At 48.3% G+C, this 17,242-nt stretch overlaps 1 protein-coding gene across 3 annotated transcripts in view; it reads right to left on the bottom strand.

Annotated features, from left to right (window-relative positions):
• KAT14 (lysine acetyltransferase 14) overlaps positions 1-17,242 on the bottom strand; it is a 614,848-nt gene that overhangs the window by 23,629 nt on the left and 573,977 nt on the right. The gene's annotated exons all lie outside the window — the stretch shown is intronic.

Raw genomic sequence — 17,242 nt, 5'->3', positions numbered from 1 at the left:
CAGTTCACAATCTGAGGGTCAGGAAGGTAAACTCAAGGTGTTCCTTTTACCACTGTCAAGTGCAGGAACCTTAAGAGGATGGATTCTATTACAGGACCGGAGGCTTCGGATTATGCTTCTCTATTCTTTACTGCAAAATGACAGCAGCCAATAAAAACACACTATTAGTTTACATTAACTACATTGCCCATGATGCTTTCTCATAAGCCACGCATCCACAGCTCATAAGAACCCGGCTGCACAGTCCCATCATCCTCTTTCTTTACTGCTCACAGCAAGAGTTAAGTGCACCTTATCCTTCTTATGATATACGCTTTGTTTTATGGCCTTAACGATTGTTGAATATTATCGGCTTATGCGCGAATAAGTTATGTGATAATTGCTTTCATTTTAGAGCAGGCAATTTTACTCACGATACCAGTTTAGTGCTCCGTTGCCATTCGCATGTGCACGACTCCATACACAGTCGCATGTGATTAGAGCGGTCACTGACCTTAAATTCTGCCATTTCTCAGTTTTTTCTCATTATTGAGACTATTTCCTTTGGCGGATTTTCCCCATTGTGGTGCTTCTTACGCTGGCGTTTGGGCTTCCCTCATCACGCGGCATACGCTGAGTGGCTCTCGGCAGACGTGCGCCTCCCAAGCGCGCGCATTTAGGCTCCCTTTGGGCTCCTTTTGGGCTGCGCACGCCAGTTTCGATTTCGAATACATTTCTAACACGCACTTCACCGGAGAAACCACTTCTGCTGCAGGATCGCCTAATTGGCTGCAATAATCATTGCCAGATCGGAGTGAGCATACGCTCCTTATATTTTTCTGTTTCTATTTGGCTTTAGGTCTCTGACCTTTTCATTATAGCTTTGCTGAGGGGGTTTAAACTCTACTGAGTGTCTCTATTTGTTTTCAAGTGTGCAAGTGGGCTGACCCTCCCGTACTCCTCCTAGTGAATATCTATATAGTATTGGACCCTACCTTTTTTGGGCCATGGAAGATTGGGTTCGCTACCCTAATAAGGATGAGGAGGATGTTTATGACGGGCACACATTGTCATGGAGGATCACCTGGTTGAGGCTCTGGACGCCTCTGTCCAATCGTCGGTTAACAAAGCCATTGAGAATACAGTTCCTCAGACCATTCATCAAGCATTGGCAGCTGCACTAAGACCTATTAAAAGGCAGCTGGAGAGAGCTTTGCGAAGCGCCATTGTTTCGGCAAGGAGATGCCAAAAGTGAGACCTGAAGCTTCGGCTTCTGATCAGTGCACAGATGCAGGGCCGCAATGGCCACATTCGCAAGCCCTGTCTACACTGCCTAACAGTGCGGCGGGAGAACACTCTTATGCAGGTGGCAAGGCAAAGAGCAAACAAAGGGTACACGTAGACACTGACACCACCTCTACTGGCACGGACACGTCTGAGGAGGAAGCTCCTCCTCAGAAAAGAGCGAAAAAATCTGCTCCGTCGATTTCGGAGGTTCCCAATACACCGTTCACTTTTGATCCCAGTGACAACATGCATCCCTGGTCCTCGGACAGGACTCCACCCTCTGAAGTTTCAGACTACCTACATGAAAATCCTAGGAAAAGTTTCTCAAAAGAAGTGCGTAGTCGACTTCGGTCGGAATGCCCTCGCCCAGACATACCCGACAAAGTTGCGGAGACCCCTGAAATAGATGTGAGCTTCTCACTTTTCTAAAGAAGTTTGCTATAGACCTGAAGAGTGGCTTAGACCACGCTTGGGGCGAATGTCAAGACAAAGTACTGGACGTAGTGGGTCCTTTGGCGAAAACACTGGAGATGGCCCTTGTGGCCAAGGACGCTTCTACCCCAGTTGACCCCGACATCCTTGCGGGCTGGGTCCAACGGGCAATCTGCCTCCTGGGTAATGCAGATTGCGCGCTTTTGGCTGAAAGGCGTAAGTCGCTCCTAATGAGAATGGATACCAACATCACAAGCTTGCTAACGCTGAACCCGGGCCCTTGACCGAAGGCAATCTCTTTGGAGATTGATTTGTGAAAGACGTGTCTAAATACGTCGGGACATTTACGTCACTTGACAAGGCACAGTCCGGAATCAAAACAGGAGTGTTCCAGCAAGGTATTTTAACAGGGCCGGACGAGGCAGGGGCCGCTCCTCAGGCTGTTTCTTCAACCAAGGTTCCCAAAGAGGTGACTTTGGTCGCGGCAGAGGAGAATGGGATTCAACTCGTGGAGGCACTTTCTACCCCTCTCGTCGCAGGTTCAATCGACGTCGTTTCCAGAGTGGTGGCAATAGAGCAGGCTTCCAAGCCCAACATTCTTCAGGTGAGTGTAGTGGACCAATCTCTTCTACCTTTGGGGGGGTCGCACACAGCATTTTCTTCAGAACTGGCAGAAACTTACTCAGGACGCATGGGTGTTAGTCAATCATGGGTTTTCATTTAGAGTTCTATTCCCAACCGTTTCAACACGACTTTCCCACACAACTCAATTTTTCCCTACAAGAATGCAGTTTTATAGACAAAGAAATCGCAGACTTGCTGTAAAAACACGTAATAGCTCCATGCAACGCGGGACATCACGGTTTTTGCAGCAACATTTTTCTAGTACAGAAGAAGGGAGGTGGACACAGGCTTATTCTGAACCTGAGGGATTTCAACCAGTTTCTTATTTACAATCACTTCAAGATTGAAGGGATCCATCTATTAGCGGACCTGTTGCAGGAAGGGCATTGGCTAGTCAGGTTAGACCTCGAAGACACTTATCTCTCCATCCCTGTCTTTCCTCCTCACGGGCGCTTCCTACAGTTCCGGTGGAATGATCAGTGGTACGAATATTTGGCCCTTCCTTTCGGGCTCTCATCAGCTGCCCGGTGCTTCACCAAGGTGATGAAGCCGGTTGTGGCACACCTACGGGAATGAGGTGTGCGGTTAATCATTTATCAGGACGACATTTTACTTATGGCTCAGAATCCAGATCTCCTACTATAACACCTGCAGCTCACGACGGCGTTGCTGCAGAGCTTGGAGTTTGTAATCAATCATTCCAAATCAGTTCTTTCCCCGACGCGGACAATAGACTTCCTCGGTTTTACGATAGACTCGCAGGCAGCGCAGTTATGTCTGCCCAAGACAAAGTTGAAGGACCTCAAGAGGGAGATACTAGCATTACTCAACAAACAGATGGTCTCGCTCAGAGCCATTGCCAGGTTAGTGGGAATATTGGCCTCCTCGATTCAGGCCATAATTTCAGGCCCTCTTCATTACAGGGCCCTGCAACGGTTAAAAATGCAACATCTTCAGAAGGGTTTGTCCTACACGGATGCCATTCCGTTGACTCAGGAAGTGAGGACCGAACTTCAATGGTGGCTGGGCCACGCGGATGCGTGGAACGGCAGGGCGATTTTTGGATCGCACTCAGAGCTAGTTATCGAGTCCGACACCAGCCGCTGGGGCTGGGGAGCACATTCCGGAGACATCTCCACAGGCGGAAAATGGTCCACCCAAGTGTTGTCATTACACTCCTTGCGGGTTCATTTGCAATTCGGACACTATCCCCAAAGCAGACATCTTGCTGCATCCTACTCCGCATGGAAAATGTGTCGGCGGTGAGGTATATCAACAAGTTGGGAGGCACGAGGACGTCCCTTCTTGTCGAGATTCCCAAGGATTTTTGGCATTATTGCCTCAATCATCCGATCTCAGTGATTGCGGAGTACATCCCGGGCCAGTCCAATCAAGTGGCGGACTGGAATTCCAGACATCTCAGGGATTACAGCGACTGGAAGTTGCTCCCCAGGGTATTTCAGTGGCTTCAGAGCATTGGGGGCCAGTTTCAAATAGACTTGTTCGCCTCCAGGCTCACTTGTCAGATTCCTCAGTTCTTCAGCTGGAAGCCAGATCCGATGGCAATGGCGACCGATGCATTCCTTCAAGATTGGTCGGGCGCACTTCAGTACGCCTTTCCCCCATTCCTCCTGATCCCCAGGGTGATGACACAGGTAATCAAGCAACGTGCGGAGGTAGTCTTAGTGACACCGTGGTGGACGTCTCAACATTGGTTCCCAGTATTGCTAGAGTGGAGTTGCGACCTTCCCAGGATGCTCCCCAGCTAGACGTCATTACTCCTGGGCCCTCTCAAGGAACAACATCCAATAATTCTGGTGGGATGCCTCACACTGATGGCATGGAGGCTTTTCAGCAACAGTGGCACATGCCGGGAGTTTCAGACATGGCTTCTGAATTCATCAAACAGGCTTGGGCTCCCTCAACTCGGAAACGTTACTCCTCGGCCTGGAAAAACTGGGTGGATTGGTGCCTGGAACGGCATCTGGATCCTGTGGGGGCAGAGTTACCCCAAGTGTTACATTTTTTTCTCGGATAAAGCTTCGGAGGGCCTTGCTTATCGCTCGGTTAATAATTTCAGATTGGCCATTGCAGCGGGTCATGGCCTGGTTGACGGGAAACAGGTTGACATGCATCCGGTGGTATGCAAGCTTCTTAAAGGCATACGAGTCGCCAACCCGCTTAAACCCAAGTATACGGGGTTGTGGGATGTATCTTTAGTCCCTTCCTTATTCAATCGCTGGCCTGCTAATAATCTCCTTTCTAGGAAACAATTATCAGCCAAACTGGCTATGCTGTTATGCCTTTCGGCGTGTAGGCGTTCCTCGGATGTAAGAGCTCTCGACATTACTGGTAGAGTATTTACTCCGGAGGGAGTTTCTTTTACTATTACTGGACGCACTAAGACTCTTTCACGTCATATTGACTACAATGCTTTTCCTGATAATGCTAAATTATGTGAGGTGCAATGTTTAAAAGTTTACGAGGAGTGTACAAGTTCACTGAGGCCTCAGGGTTGTTCTCAGCTATTAATTGCCTTGCAGAAACCATTTAAGCCAGTGGCGGCAGCCACCATTGCCAGCTGACTTAGATATATCATGTAAGAAGCAGGTATTGACCTCCTAAGATTTGGAGCATATTCTGTTAGGGGCGCTATGGCCTCCAAATCATATATGTTGGGTTCTAACATTCAAGATATCATGCGTTGTGCTGATTGGTCTTCCGAATCAACATTCAAAACGTTTTATTACAAGCCGGTGGGAGATCTTACATCAGTGGTTTTTGGCAAACTTTAAACTAGCATAATCTGAAGCCTCCGGTCCTGAAATAGAATAAAAAATTTGCTAGCATTCGCGCCAAGAATTTTCAATTCTATTAAGACACAGAGGCGAGGATTATCCCACCCGGCTTTATCAGATTGTACTAAAGCTTACCCGCCCATGAATAATGTTATGACATGGTTTTGTTATACAGTGGTTACAGGTTCTTCATTTCCCTTTGTTTCAGACTCGGATAAGAAATCTGATTAGAGGATGGACGCTCTCAAGAGTTTATGTTTTGAGGATTCCTGGTTTTCTTCCACGTTGGAGGATGTAATGGACCTGTTCACGTTATTCTTGGACTTTTGTTCCCTGCAAAGAAAGAGGATTATGGGACTGTGCAGCCGGCTCTTATGGGTTGTGGAGGCGTGTCTTATGAGAAAGCATCATGGGCAATGTAGTTAATGTAAACTAATTGTGTGTTTTTATTAGCTGCTGTGATTTTGCAGTAAAGAATAGAGAAGCATAATCCTCGCCTCCGTGTCCTTCTTAGAATTGAAAATTCTTGGAGCGAATGCTAGCAAATTTTTGATTCACTGCCACAAGAAGATAACTGTCCAGTAGTTTATAGTGGCAAAAAAGGGTTTGTGACTGATGAAAGGAAATAATGGCCATTGGAAAAATCATCTTGAAAGTTACAGCTTTAATGGACATGTATATACCCTTACAATCCAGCATAGGCTTGAAACTCTACCTGGAAATATTCAGCTCCTGAAAAAGGATGGCATAGATGTTTCTACCCCCTGCTTGTGCAAGGGCATCTGCACCAGGGTGTTGACTTGCTGCTAACATTAGATGTGGAAGCACTATACACCAATATTCCACAACAAGCCACCCTTGAAGCTGTAGAATCCACCCTTCGACAAGAAGAGTGGTCCTCCCCTACCCCGATCACCTTCATCACGGCATGCGCAAGTATAGCCCTCACCGAAAACTTTTTTCAATATGGAAGCCAATTATACCACCAGATCCAAGGGACTTCCATGGGTTCAACATTTGCTCCTAGTCTAGACTGTATTTATATGGCTACCTTTGAGGAGAACATAATTAATACACCACAGAACCCATTCCTGGAAAACATCACACTTTGGCGCCGTTTCATCGACGATATCCTCATTTTTTGGAGGGGTGACCGTATGACATGCGAGGCAGTTTGTACCTGGATAAATGGACAGAACCCCTATCTCAAGTTCACAGGGGCTATCTCTGACACCTCCATTCCCTTTCTAGACCTCCGAATCAACCTAGAGGCTGATGGTCTAAACACTACCCTGTACCGCAAGAACACAGACAGAAACAGCTTACTTCTGTACAATAGCCATCACCCGAAAGCATTGAGAGACAATCTCCCTTTCGGCCAATTTTTGCGAATACGCAGGAATTGTACCACCAGCACTGATTTCAAACAAGAAGCCTCCACCCTGCAACACAAACTTAGAGACAGGGGGTAGACTGATAAAAAAAACTCTTACAAAAGGGCTGCAAATAACCCTAGGGAGGCATTATTGGAGACTAGAGAGAAAGACCGCGATGATGTCATCACTTGTGTGACCACATTCACAAAGAATTCTGCCTTCATCAAAAAAACCATTAACGGAAATTGGAACATCATTAACTCTGGAGGTTTGAACTTCCCACGCCCAAGATTTGCTTTTAAGCGTACATCAAATCTGAAGGATGCCTTGGTCCATACTAGACCAAAAAAACTGAATATAAACAATCAAAACACCCTGTGGGATCTCCCTCCAGTTACTGGCCATTTCCCTTGCAGTGGTTGTACAGTATGTCCCCAAACTAATGTCACGAAAGAGATCCAGCTATCTGACACATTCACCTGGCAGTTGCGTAGGCATACCAATTGTAATAGCGCCAAATGCGTCTATCTCCTCACGTGTCCCTGTAACCTAAAATACATTGGAATGACAATGCGACAGATAAAGTTGCGTATCCAGGAACACAAAAGCAACATAAGATGCCTCAGAACCAACACCAGACTATACCAACACTATACACAAATGGGACACACAGCAGACAGCATTCGCTGGCTAGTTATAGAATGCCATCCAGGAATCACAAAAACTGGCCTGTTCAGAATTGAACAAAGGTGGGTCCATCGCCTCAGACAGGACACACAGGGTCTAAATGACGCCGTGCCCTGGTCATCCATCCACAATTAGACCACCTGCCTATACCTTGTCCACCCCTGTGACCAGTACCAACCCAGTCCACTCTGGTTCATATCTGTCCCTTACTATGAACAAACTGTGTACCACCAGATTACCTCCTTAACCTCTCATTTTGAGTGTCCCCTTATTCACAAGCCCCTGGATAATCCTCCAGCTATAGCCATCAACATCAACATCAATCTCGCACTAACTTCTCAGACCAACCGCTCCACCTACCGGGAGTCCAGCCCCCTTATATATATTCAACCAGGCTACAAACCTTTGCGTGTGTGTTAATTTCTTGCATACAAAGATTTTCGAAAACATTCAAACCCCACAACCGGCCGATGGGTCACGGATGCCCGAGGCTTCGTGAGGCAGGAATTTCCCTTCCGGTGACCTACCTAACATGGCCGCCGTATTTCCCCATTGCAACCACTATTCTGAGCTAACCACTTCCCGCTATTCCGGGCGCATGCGCACACTCGACATACGCGACCACGCCCACACTGGCATCCAACGGAACCCGGAAGCGCTGGGTACAAGTAGACGGGATCCCCGACAAACATGCTACCAGTCGCTCCGGATCCACCACGGATTCCACGTGGGGGTAGGTGTTGCAGGCTGAGACCGCACGCCGTTGGGGTAAGTCTTCCTCGCGCTTTTCGGCTCATATATGGGGTCTGAGCCTTAATTTAATACCTGCTGTTCATGAAGCAGTTTCGTGTTATTGTCTGGTGCCTTGGCTGAAAGGGGTCAATCCAGGTACATGGAGCCTCCTAATACTGGGATTGGAGTCCACAACTCTCGGTGTGTGGCGTTCTGGGGAGGGGGCGTGTACTTTGTTCCCCCCTCCTCGTAGTCCCGCGGCTGCTTATCTTGTAATCGCGGTGGACTCGGGAGTGGGGTGATGTTCCGCGTTGTCTCCCTGCCGGACGCCACCTACCACTGGAGGGGTGGTATCAACCAACCCCTACTACAGGCATCATGATTGCCACGGCTGCCGCTTTTAGGCCGGGGCACAGGGCATTGACAATAGAATTGTTCAATTCAGCCCAGGTATAATTATACTCTCCCTGGTTATTGACGAACGGCTGCCACCGAGGGAAACTAATTATACCCTTCCTCCTTCTATAACACTCTTTAGGTCCTTGACTCCCCTGTGCAGGTCCCACAGGAGCAGACTGCGGGGCACCTTAGGGACAATCCTAGGGTAAGCCTTTTGTCCAATCTTCAATTGCTTTTTTATCCATTCCTTCATTGTTTTTAACTCGGCTGAGTCTTATAAATAATTCAGTGTGTATGGTTTATTTATAGGGAAATGCACCTACTTTCTAGAGGAGAATTATACTGATAGTGATCCTTATGTGTTCTCCTCCCTTTTAGGTCGCAATTATTGAAGCAGGACCAATTGGCATGCAGTACAGACCAACCAAGCTAAGGTTGTATACAAATTCAATATCTCACTGTGTAGTACTAGTCACCAAGGTCCTGAAGAATTGCTAGATTAGCATGAAACATGTCGACCTCACCAGAGGGTTGTAGATAGTTCTGCCAAATAATTCCGTAGCGCTCTATCTCCCCTCCCACCATTTTAACTAAGGGAGTCAGCCACGTCAATAAAAATCCTTGTGGACTGACCCACCTTTTTCAATCACCACCACCTTCTCACGACTACACTTTTCTGCCCTCTCACACGCATGCACCATATGGCTGGAACAAAAGATCTCCGCTAAAGAGCCCCTTCGCGGGTGCCCGTCAGACATTGCAGCGCCAGTCTGACGAGGATCAGGACCCATATGATGAAGCATGACACCTAGCTTGCTGGGTGTGTGAGGGTTCTAGTTCCCAAGAGGGGATTCCCCCTTCTTTCCTCCCCCTCTTGGCTTTCCCTATACACCTTTACACTCCCCCTTATCAGCCCTTATGGGGAACTTTGTGCTTTATTTTGCTAAACATCTGCACCACCTCTCCTTTCTCCAAAATGGCCGTAATGCCTGACAGGAGAATGGTGTGCTACGCCCCTGCTGCTGGCCAAGAAGCCAGACTGAACCAAGGCTATGAAAGGGTGATAACCTTGTTTACCACTGGCAGAACGCACTTGTCAAAGACTGGGATGTCTGACCCCTGAACTGCTGCAAACGTTTGTTGTCCTCCAGTTTGTTTCAACCAGTCATTCACCTGAGGCCAGGAAAGAAAGGCAGGAAATTATGAATTTATGGGCAGCATCCAACTTCCAAGGCCACTTTGAATGGCAGAAGGGCATGGCGGCTCCAGGAGTAGTAGCTGCATCACAGAAACCACGTAATGTGTTGTGAGAAAGAAAGCGAACCATTAACTTTGTAGTCCTATGAATAACCGGACTGTAGTTCAGCCGACTATAGAGCACCTGGAAATCTTTCATTAGAGACTGATAAGCATGTTCAGCTTACTTTGCTGTCTGGAAAGAAAAAAAACAGATACAGCATCTGCCATTTAAGGGCAGTCTCCATCTTCTTGTCAACAGGATCAGAGGAGAAGCAATCCTCGATGGACAAGGATGACATGGTTGCATGTTTGCACTGAACCTTTACAGAATGAGGAAGCTCAGAGTCAAACACCTCCAAGGAATAGGAAAGGGCTAAGAAGTGATGGAAGCGCGAATATCAATCTCCATCAATTCCTGAGTCAAAAAACACACAATAGCTTCATGCATGTGCATAGCATCCCCTCCAAAGAGACTGATGATCAATTGAGCCCAAAAAAGTCCTCCAGATCACCAACAGCATCAAAGAGCAGGAGCTTCAGGTGCTCTTGAATATTCTGTTCTACTTCTGGTATTTGTGCAGGAAGCCCAACTTGCCCCTGTGAGGTTGCTCCTCAGAACGCATTACAGCTCATGATCCACCAAAGGATGTTTGAACTGTTATAGAATTTAGAGGGCAGAAGCTACAGCCCTATCAACAATGAAATATAGCCAAGGATACAGTCAACTGCTAGGCAGGCTGCTCATAGGAAGCGATAAAGACCAAATACGTCTTTGTCTCTCAGAATTCAAGTACCCCTTCATCATACCACCACAGGTACGATATGGGTTTACCTGTAAGGATGCTTCTCAGAAACACTGTGATGCAGCTAAATCCTGGGAGATTGCAGCTATTGCAGGACCCGAAATCCCACATGACAATTCACCCCATGCAATTTCCATGAGTGCAAACATTGCCACCGCAGGAACCCTGGCAGGGGTAGAAGCACAAGCCCACTATGTGCTCCCAACCTTAAGCTTCCCCAATGTCAAAGCCCCACCCACCGCATGAGCACACAAGATAAGAGTGAATAGAGTCTTCAAAGGATCAGCTTTGTGCGGCACAGCCCAAACTAGAAATGGGAAAGGTAAAATACTAAGACACCACAAGGTAAGAAACAGTGAACACACACAAAGCACTAATGAAATCAGAACTAATCAGAAAATAGGACCAAGTTTGGAGAAATGAGTCACTGAATAGAGAGAGGAACAAGTAGGTCTTCCTGGTGACATGGTGCCAGTTCTAGTTAACAAAGGTGGCAAGCTATAAGCTGAAACTGAGAAGAAAGACTGCTTATGTTATAAGTAAGAAATGGTAAAATAAACAGTGCATTTCTGGAGGCGATAGCATTGCTCATTTCACTGGTGAGGATTAACCCTCATAAGGATAGTTTGTGTGTCAATAAACACACGACAAGGTGCATAGGTATCATAGTTTCTAACCCAAGTTGTCCATCTTTAGATTAGATTTTCAGGAATAAACATATTTTTTTGCTCGATTGCCCTTCTGCGGCTAGATCGGACTAACTCTTCCATCATAAAGCAAAATGGCATCACTCGACTGACAGAAATAATCTTAACTCATCCATGAAGAGCTCAAACAAAGAACTGAAAGACCAAACCAACTACCATCTCAAATTTCCAAATTGTGAGCAAGTTATCTCACAGAATCAAATTACCAGCTTCAGGACAATGCAACTCTAAGGAGGAGCCTGCTCCGTAGCCACAGGTTTTAGCTTGGTTGTCTAGAACAGAACAAAACCTTGAACAGCACGATACAAATGTTTTGGTGCGAGTTCATTTCACTGTTCATCGTCTTCTATTCCTTCTATAGGAAAGGCATTCCAAGATCTCAGCCTGGAATAAGGTTTGCTTCCCCTCAACTATAAATAGAATACAGAGTTGGAGCAAGGGTTGTTTAGGAGGGGAATTGAAGGACGGAAATGCACAGTGTTCTTGTCTCCTATTTCTAAATGTATCGCCTAAACAGAGCATGACTGTTTTGTTTCATTTTTTGTTTAACAAAGTTTGTTGTTAGTAGTACCTTTGTTTAATATGAAAAAGGAGATGTGTGGTGTCTGTAGCAGTCTGGGCCTGGACTGGCCAGTGGAAGTTCCACTGGGTCCAATGTCGATCTTCCATTGGCCAGCTCAGTCCCAAATGGGTACAGACAACAATCAATACACAGGACCATCTGGCAACATCATGGGGATGACCAGCATGCATGAGCCTGGGTGTGCAAGAGATGTAAAGCATAGTCTCTAAGAAACTCAGGATTGAGCTGTTAGAGTCATACTCTTATGAACTGTGCTATAAGGAGACAGCTTGTTAATTGCTTTTTTTAAACAGATTTTATTGATTTTTATGCAGCAATTTCAACATTATGCATATACAATAAGTCATATTGCATTCAGTCCACCTTACCAGTTACAGCATAGTATACAGCATTTTGCTGCTTGCAATACTAATATTGATGCATAGTCATGGACATGGACATGCAGTTGGTGACATATCTTCAAACGTTAGATCTGCTTAAACAAAGCCAGCACAACCATCGCGCCCCACCTCCGGAAAACAATCAACAGCTCCTTCGAGACAGCAACCTTCCCGGAAAGCTGGAAGCACGCCAAGATCAATGCCCTTCTGAAGAAGCCCAAGGCGGACCCTAAGGACCTTCCCAAGAACTTCCGGCCCATCTCCCTGCTCCCGTTCCCGGCAAAAGTGACAGAGAATATCGTCAACAAACAGCTAACCCGCTACCTCGAAGACAACAACATCCTGGATCCCTCCCAATCCGGGTTTCGCAGCAACCACAGCACGGAGACCACCCTCAACGCCGCCACTGACGACGTCAGGATCCTGATGGACAAAGGAGAAACAGCCGCCCTCATCCTCCTGGACCTATTAGCAGCCTTTGACACAGTCTGCCACAGTACCCTATCAGCAGGACTCCATGACGCCGGAATTCAAGAGAAGGCCCTGGCCTGGACCACATCCTTTCTCTCCGGCAGAACCCAGAGCGTCCGCCTCCCACCCTTCCGCTCAAAAACCACCAAGATCATCTGCGGCGTCCCACAGGGGTCCTCCCTCAGCCCGACTCTGTCCAATATCTACATGGCGCCGCTCGCCCACGTCGCACGACAACATAACCTCAACATCATCTCCTACGCCACCCAGCTGATCATATCCCTCACCGAAGACCCCCACACCGCCAAAGCCCACCTCCACAGAGGAATGAATGCCGTAGCCGACTGGATGAAGGACAGCAGACTGAAGCTGAATTCAGACAAGACGGAGGTCCTCATCCTCGGACCCACCCCATCAGCCTGGGACGACTCCTGGTGGCCCACATCGCTAGGCTCAGCCTCAGAACCCACAGATCACGCACGCAACCTAGGGGTCATCCTCGACTCCACCCTCTCCATGACCAGGCAAGTCAACGCCGTCTCCGCGTCCTGCTTCAACACCCACCGAATGCTCCGCAGGATCTTCAAATGGATCCCCCCGGACACTAGAAAAACCGTCACCCAGGCCCTCGTCACTAGCAGACTCGACTACGGAAACGCCCTCTACTCAGGAACAACAACCAAGCTCCTGAAACGATTACAACGAATCCAGAATGCCTCGGCACAACTGATCCTCATCGCCCTTCGACGCAGCCACATCACACCCCACCTGAGAGGCCTCCACTGGCTCCCCGTCAACAAGAGCATCACCTTCAAACTCCTCATCCACGAACACAAAGCACTACACAACACCGGACCCACATACCTCAACAACCGACTCAGCTTCCACACCCCCACCCGAAGCCTTCGCTCAGCCAACCTCGCCCTCGCCTCAGTTCCTCGTATCCGGAAAGTCATCGCCGGCGGAAGATCCTTCTCCTACCTCGCCGCCAAGACCTGGAATGCCCTCCCTACCACCCTACGACAGACTCAGGATCTGCTGGCCTTCAGAAGACTTCTCAAGACCTGGCTCTTCGATCAGTAGCGCCCCCCCTCCCCCAGAGACCCTCACAGGTATGTAGCGCGCTTTAGAAATGCAGTGATTGATTGATTGAACATTGTCATCTACCATATCAGTAGAGCCTGAGATCATGCAAATCTGTTGGTTTGTAACATTAAAAAAAGAAAACGCTCCGTTTGTTTGACACTCATCCGTTTTCTGCTCTTGCTCGCCCTCGATTGCCAGCATCACCAGGGAGGAGGAGGAGGAGGAGTCAACCCCGCACTGACCCACTCCGCGCACTGTAAAGGTGCAGCACTTCTCCCAGGGAGCGGGACGCTCTGTTTGTTTGCGGCTCATCTGATTAACCCCTTCCATGCTGATGACGGCCAGGAGCCGTCATGGCACACAGTGCTCGTGTGCTGATGGCGGCTCCCGGCAGTCATGACCGCACCCACGATCGGAATGTGCTGCACAGGCGTAGAATCGCGGCCCCGCTCAAGGGGTTAATGCCCGATTGTCTGCTCTTGCTCGCTTACCAGCACCACCTGGGAGGAGGAGGGTGAGTCTGAGTCAGCTCTCACCTGACCCGTGCCGGGAGAGAAGAGCTGCACCGTTACGGTGTGTGGTGCGGGTCCGCTGGTGGGTTACTCCGACTCCTCCCCAGTGGTGCTGGCGAGCAAGTGCAGATAATCAGGCAGATAATCAGGCAGTAAAGCAGGGATGCGTGCGGACCGCACCCGGGCCTTGGGCAGGCCCGTCCACACCCGTTAGAGCCTGCAGGAGGCTGGGTTTGCCCCCCACCCCAGTTATTGTTTCTTGGCTTTTCTGACTTTACTTCCATGACTTTACTTCCACCTGGAGTCCAAGACCTGGCAGTCGAGCGTGGTTCACAGAAGATAGCGGGAGATATTGGGACTCATACCTGGGCCCGGATACGCACTTATGGGGATGCACAGGTAAGAGTCCTTTTCCCTTTCAACTGACGCACGGACCTTGTGCTGAATGTGTTGGTTTGTCGGTTATACCCCCATATCAGTTCAGCTTGCATCGGAGCAGCATCAAGAGGGGTTTGAAGGTCATTTGGTGGGTTTGTCTGCCATCTATGATCTAAGACCGGATACCTACTGCCATGGAAACGTAGGGCGGCGGTGGGGGGGGGGGGGGGTTACCTCAAAAGAACTCCCGAACATGGTGAGTACTACGGAGGTTTTTTACAGCGAGCTGTGGGGGCTGTGGATAAGGAGATTGAACTGGCCACCCGGCGTCTGTCCCGATCACCTATCCTCCCTTCCTTACATGGTTCTTCTGCCTCCTTACGAGAAGCTTCACCAGTATTGGTCCAGGACGTATGTGTCGGGCAGACAGACACAGCCCAAGATCGGGCCTTGGCTACCGGGCCCTTTTCATGTTTAACTACACCCCCCATGTGGGTTACTGCTCAACCATCAGTGCCCAGGGTGCTTCCCGGTTTAACCCTTGGAGTGGGGAAGGGAGCAGGAGGAGCAGAAAGGAAATGCCCCTCGATGGGGGGGGGGGGGGGGGGAGGGGGGGGGGGGGGATGTGGACTTGCCAAGCGCAGGAAAAACGCCGGCCCACAGTCTAATCTAACGGTTCCACAAGCAGGGCCCAACATGGACACCACATTGTTCAACACCTTTAAAACAACCTTGTTGTCAGCTTTGGATACTAAATTAGACCCAATTTTGTTTCGTTTATCCGTACTTGAAGAAAACTTAACAAATCTAACTGCTGCGTTGCAAAAGAACAGCACACCCCCCTTATAGGCCCCACTACCCAAGTGCCAAGGATAACAGGTCATGTGACAATGGTATGGGGCCAGGATACAGGTCCATGGAGGGGGTTACCGCGGAACTGATGAGTCACCTATGCTCCGACAGTCTCATCTGTGAACAGAAACAAACACGAGGCCCCACAAGTTATATGTAAGGGGAGAGGGAATCGATTCCTGAGTATCACCAGCCTCAAGGCCCAGTTGCGGGTAGTTCTAACAGTTTTCCTGTCGATGGGTGGGGAGGCATGACCATAGGGGAACTTAGCAATCCTCCCCAGAGTTTATATTCTGTTCCCTTGCCACCAGAGTCTACCCGCACTGGCTAAATTTGAATATTGCCCCAGGGAAGGGGGTGGGAAACCAAATAATCTTAGTGCACAGGACATCTTGGGTAGGCAGTACCAAGAAAGCATGGGCTGGGGACTGTGTTATTATTAATTTTAACAATTCTTTTGTGGGTAACCGTATTTTAAGTATAGTTGTGCAATCTAATTACATGAGTTGGAACTTGGCAATTGTGGCTCTCCCGTTGAGATACTTTTACAGGCCAAGGAGTCACCATTTTCCCTCTCTCAGTTACCCACAGCGGCGGCCCCGAGATCTGGGCCACAGGAGTCATCTCCAGGCGACAACAGGAGTAAGCCTGGCAAATAGGGTTTACGCCACTGAGTTCATTAGATGGAAGTGATTGACAGTGTGTTGGCTCTCAGGCCATAGACAACTCACCACACAAGGGAGAGGCACGGCCTTTGGATTCAGAACCTAATAAGTGCAAGTGCTTTATTTCGTGGAACATCGCAGGGCTTGTGAGCAAAATTAAGGCGCCTGATTGGATACTTTTTGTTAAACGTTTTGACGTGATCTGCTTCCAGGAAACTTGGGCTGTAGAGAATAGACTTAATCTGGAAGTCTTTAAAACCTTCTTTGTGCCAGCCACCCCCTCTAAGTTAGGACAAGTTAAGGTGGGTCTTGTTACTTTTGTCTGAGAAGCTGTCCAAGGCAGCTGCATCACTTTGCTCCATACTTCCTCAACCCCACTGGTGGTGTTGCTTTCGAGCGGAAAGAGCAAGCTCTTGCTTTTAAACTTTTATAATGCGGGAGTTGCCCATCGGGAAGAATGTTAACATCACATTGTTGGGGGCTGTACTATGGAAAAAAATTTTAAGAGGGCAGAGCTACCATAATATCTTTCAGGCTGGGGATTTTAACATTCACAAGTGCGGAGATATTAGGCATGGGGGGGCGCAAGCCATGGCGTGTGCGCGAGAAGTGGTTTTAAACATGGAACACTCCACCCAGGGTATCAAACTCAATGCTCTATTGAATGAATTTGATTTAATATCAGCAATGAATAAGCTTCCCCCAGATAAAACTGATATCATTCCCACATTTATTGGGAGAGGGTGCAAGTCTGTTATTAATGTTATTTATGTCTCCATGCCATTTTTGTACCCTGTATGTGTCTTAACAGGATGGCCCGAGTCAATAAGCCAATTAAGCAGGCCTTTGGGCACCTCTTACAGTTGTGGATGGTGGGAGAAGATTAAAGTGAGGTCAAATCGCTCCAGAGCAGTATTACGAATACCTTTCAACTCAGTGTCATAGGGAGTTTGCCACTTGCCTAGATAGCAAGACTAGTCCAATGGACATCATCGATGTCTTTGGAAGCATTTCCAGTGTTATAGCAAAGCTATTATGGGCCCCAGGTGGGAGCCCCATGAATTCAGGACTGGGATGGTTTGACTCAGAGTGCTCCAGTGCCTCCAGGAAACTCAAACAGGCCCTAGGAGTGATGCCTCGTGACCAGGTGGCTGTTGAGAACCTCTGGAGAGTTTATATGGTGGCCCTAGCAAAGCGCAAGTCTGTCTTTAAGGAGGAGGCCTGGTCAGAACTGCTAGAGTCTAGTACTTTG

This window comes from Lissotriton vulgaris, unplaced genomic scaffold (genome assembly GCF_964263255.1).
Source record: "Lissotriton vulgaris unplaced genomic scaffold, aLisVul1.2 SCAFFOLD_1162, whole genome shotgun sequence".
NCBI classification, from domain to species: domain Eukaryota; kingdom Metazoa; phylum Chordata; class Amphibia; order Caudata; family Salamandridae; genus Lissotriton; species Lissotriton vulgaris.
The sequence above is the reverse complement of the archived record's forward strand: the minus strand, read 5'-3'. Positions and strand labels throughout refer to the sequence as shown.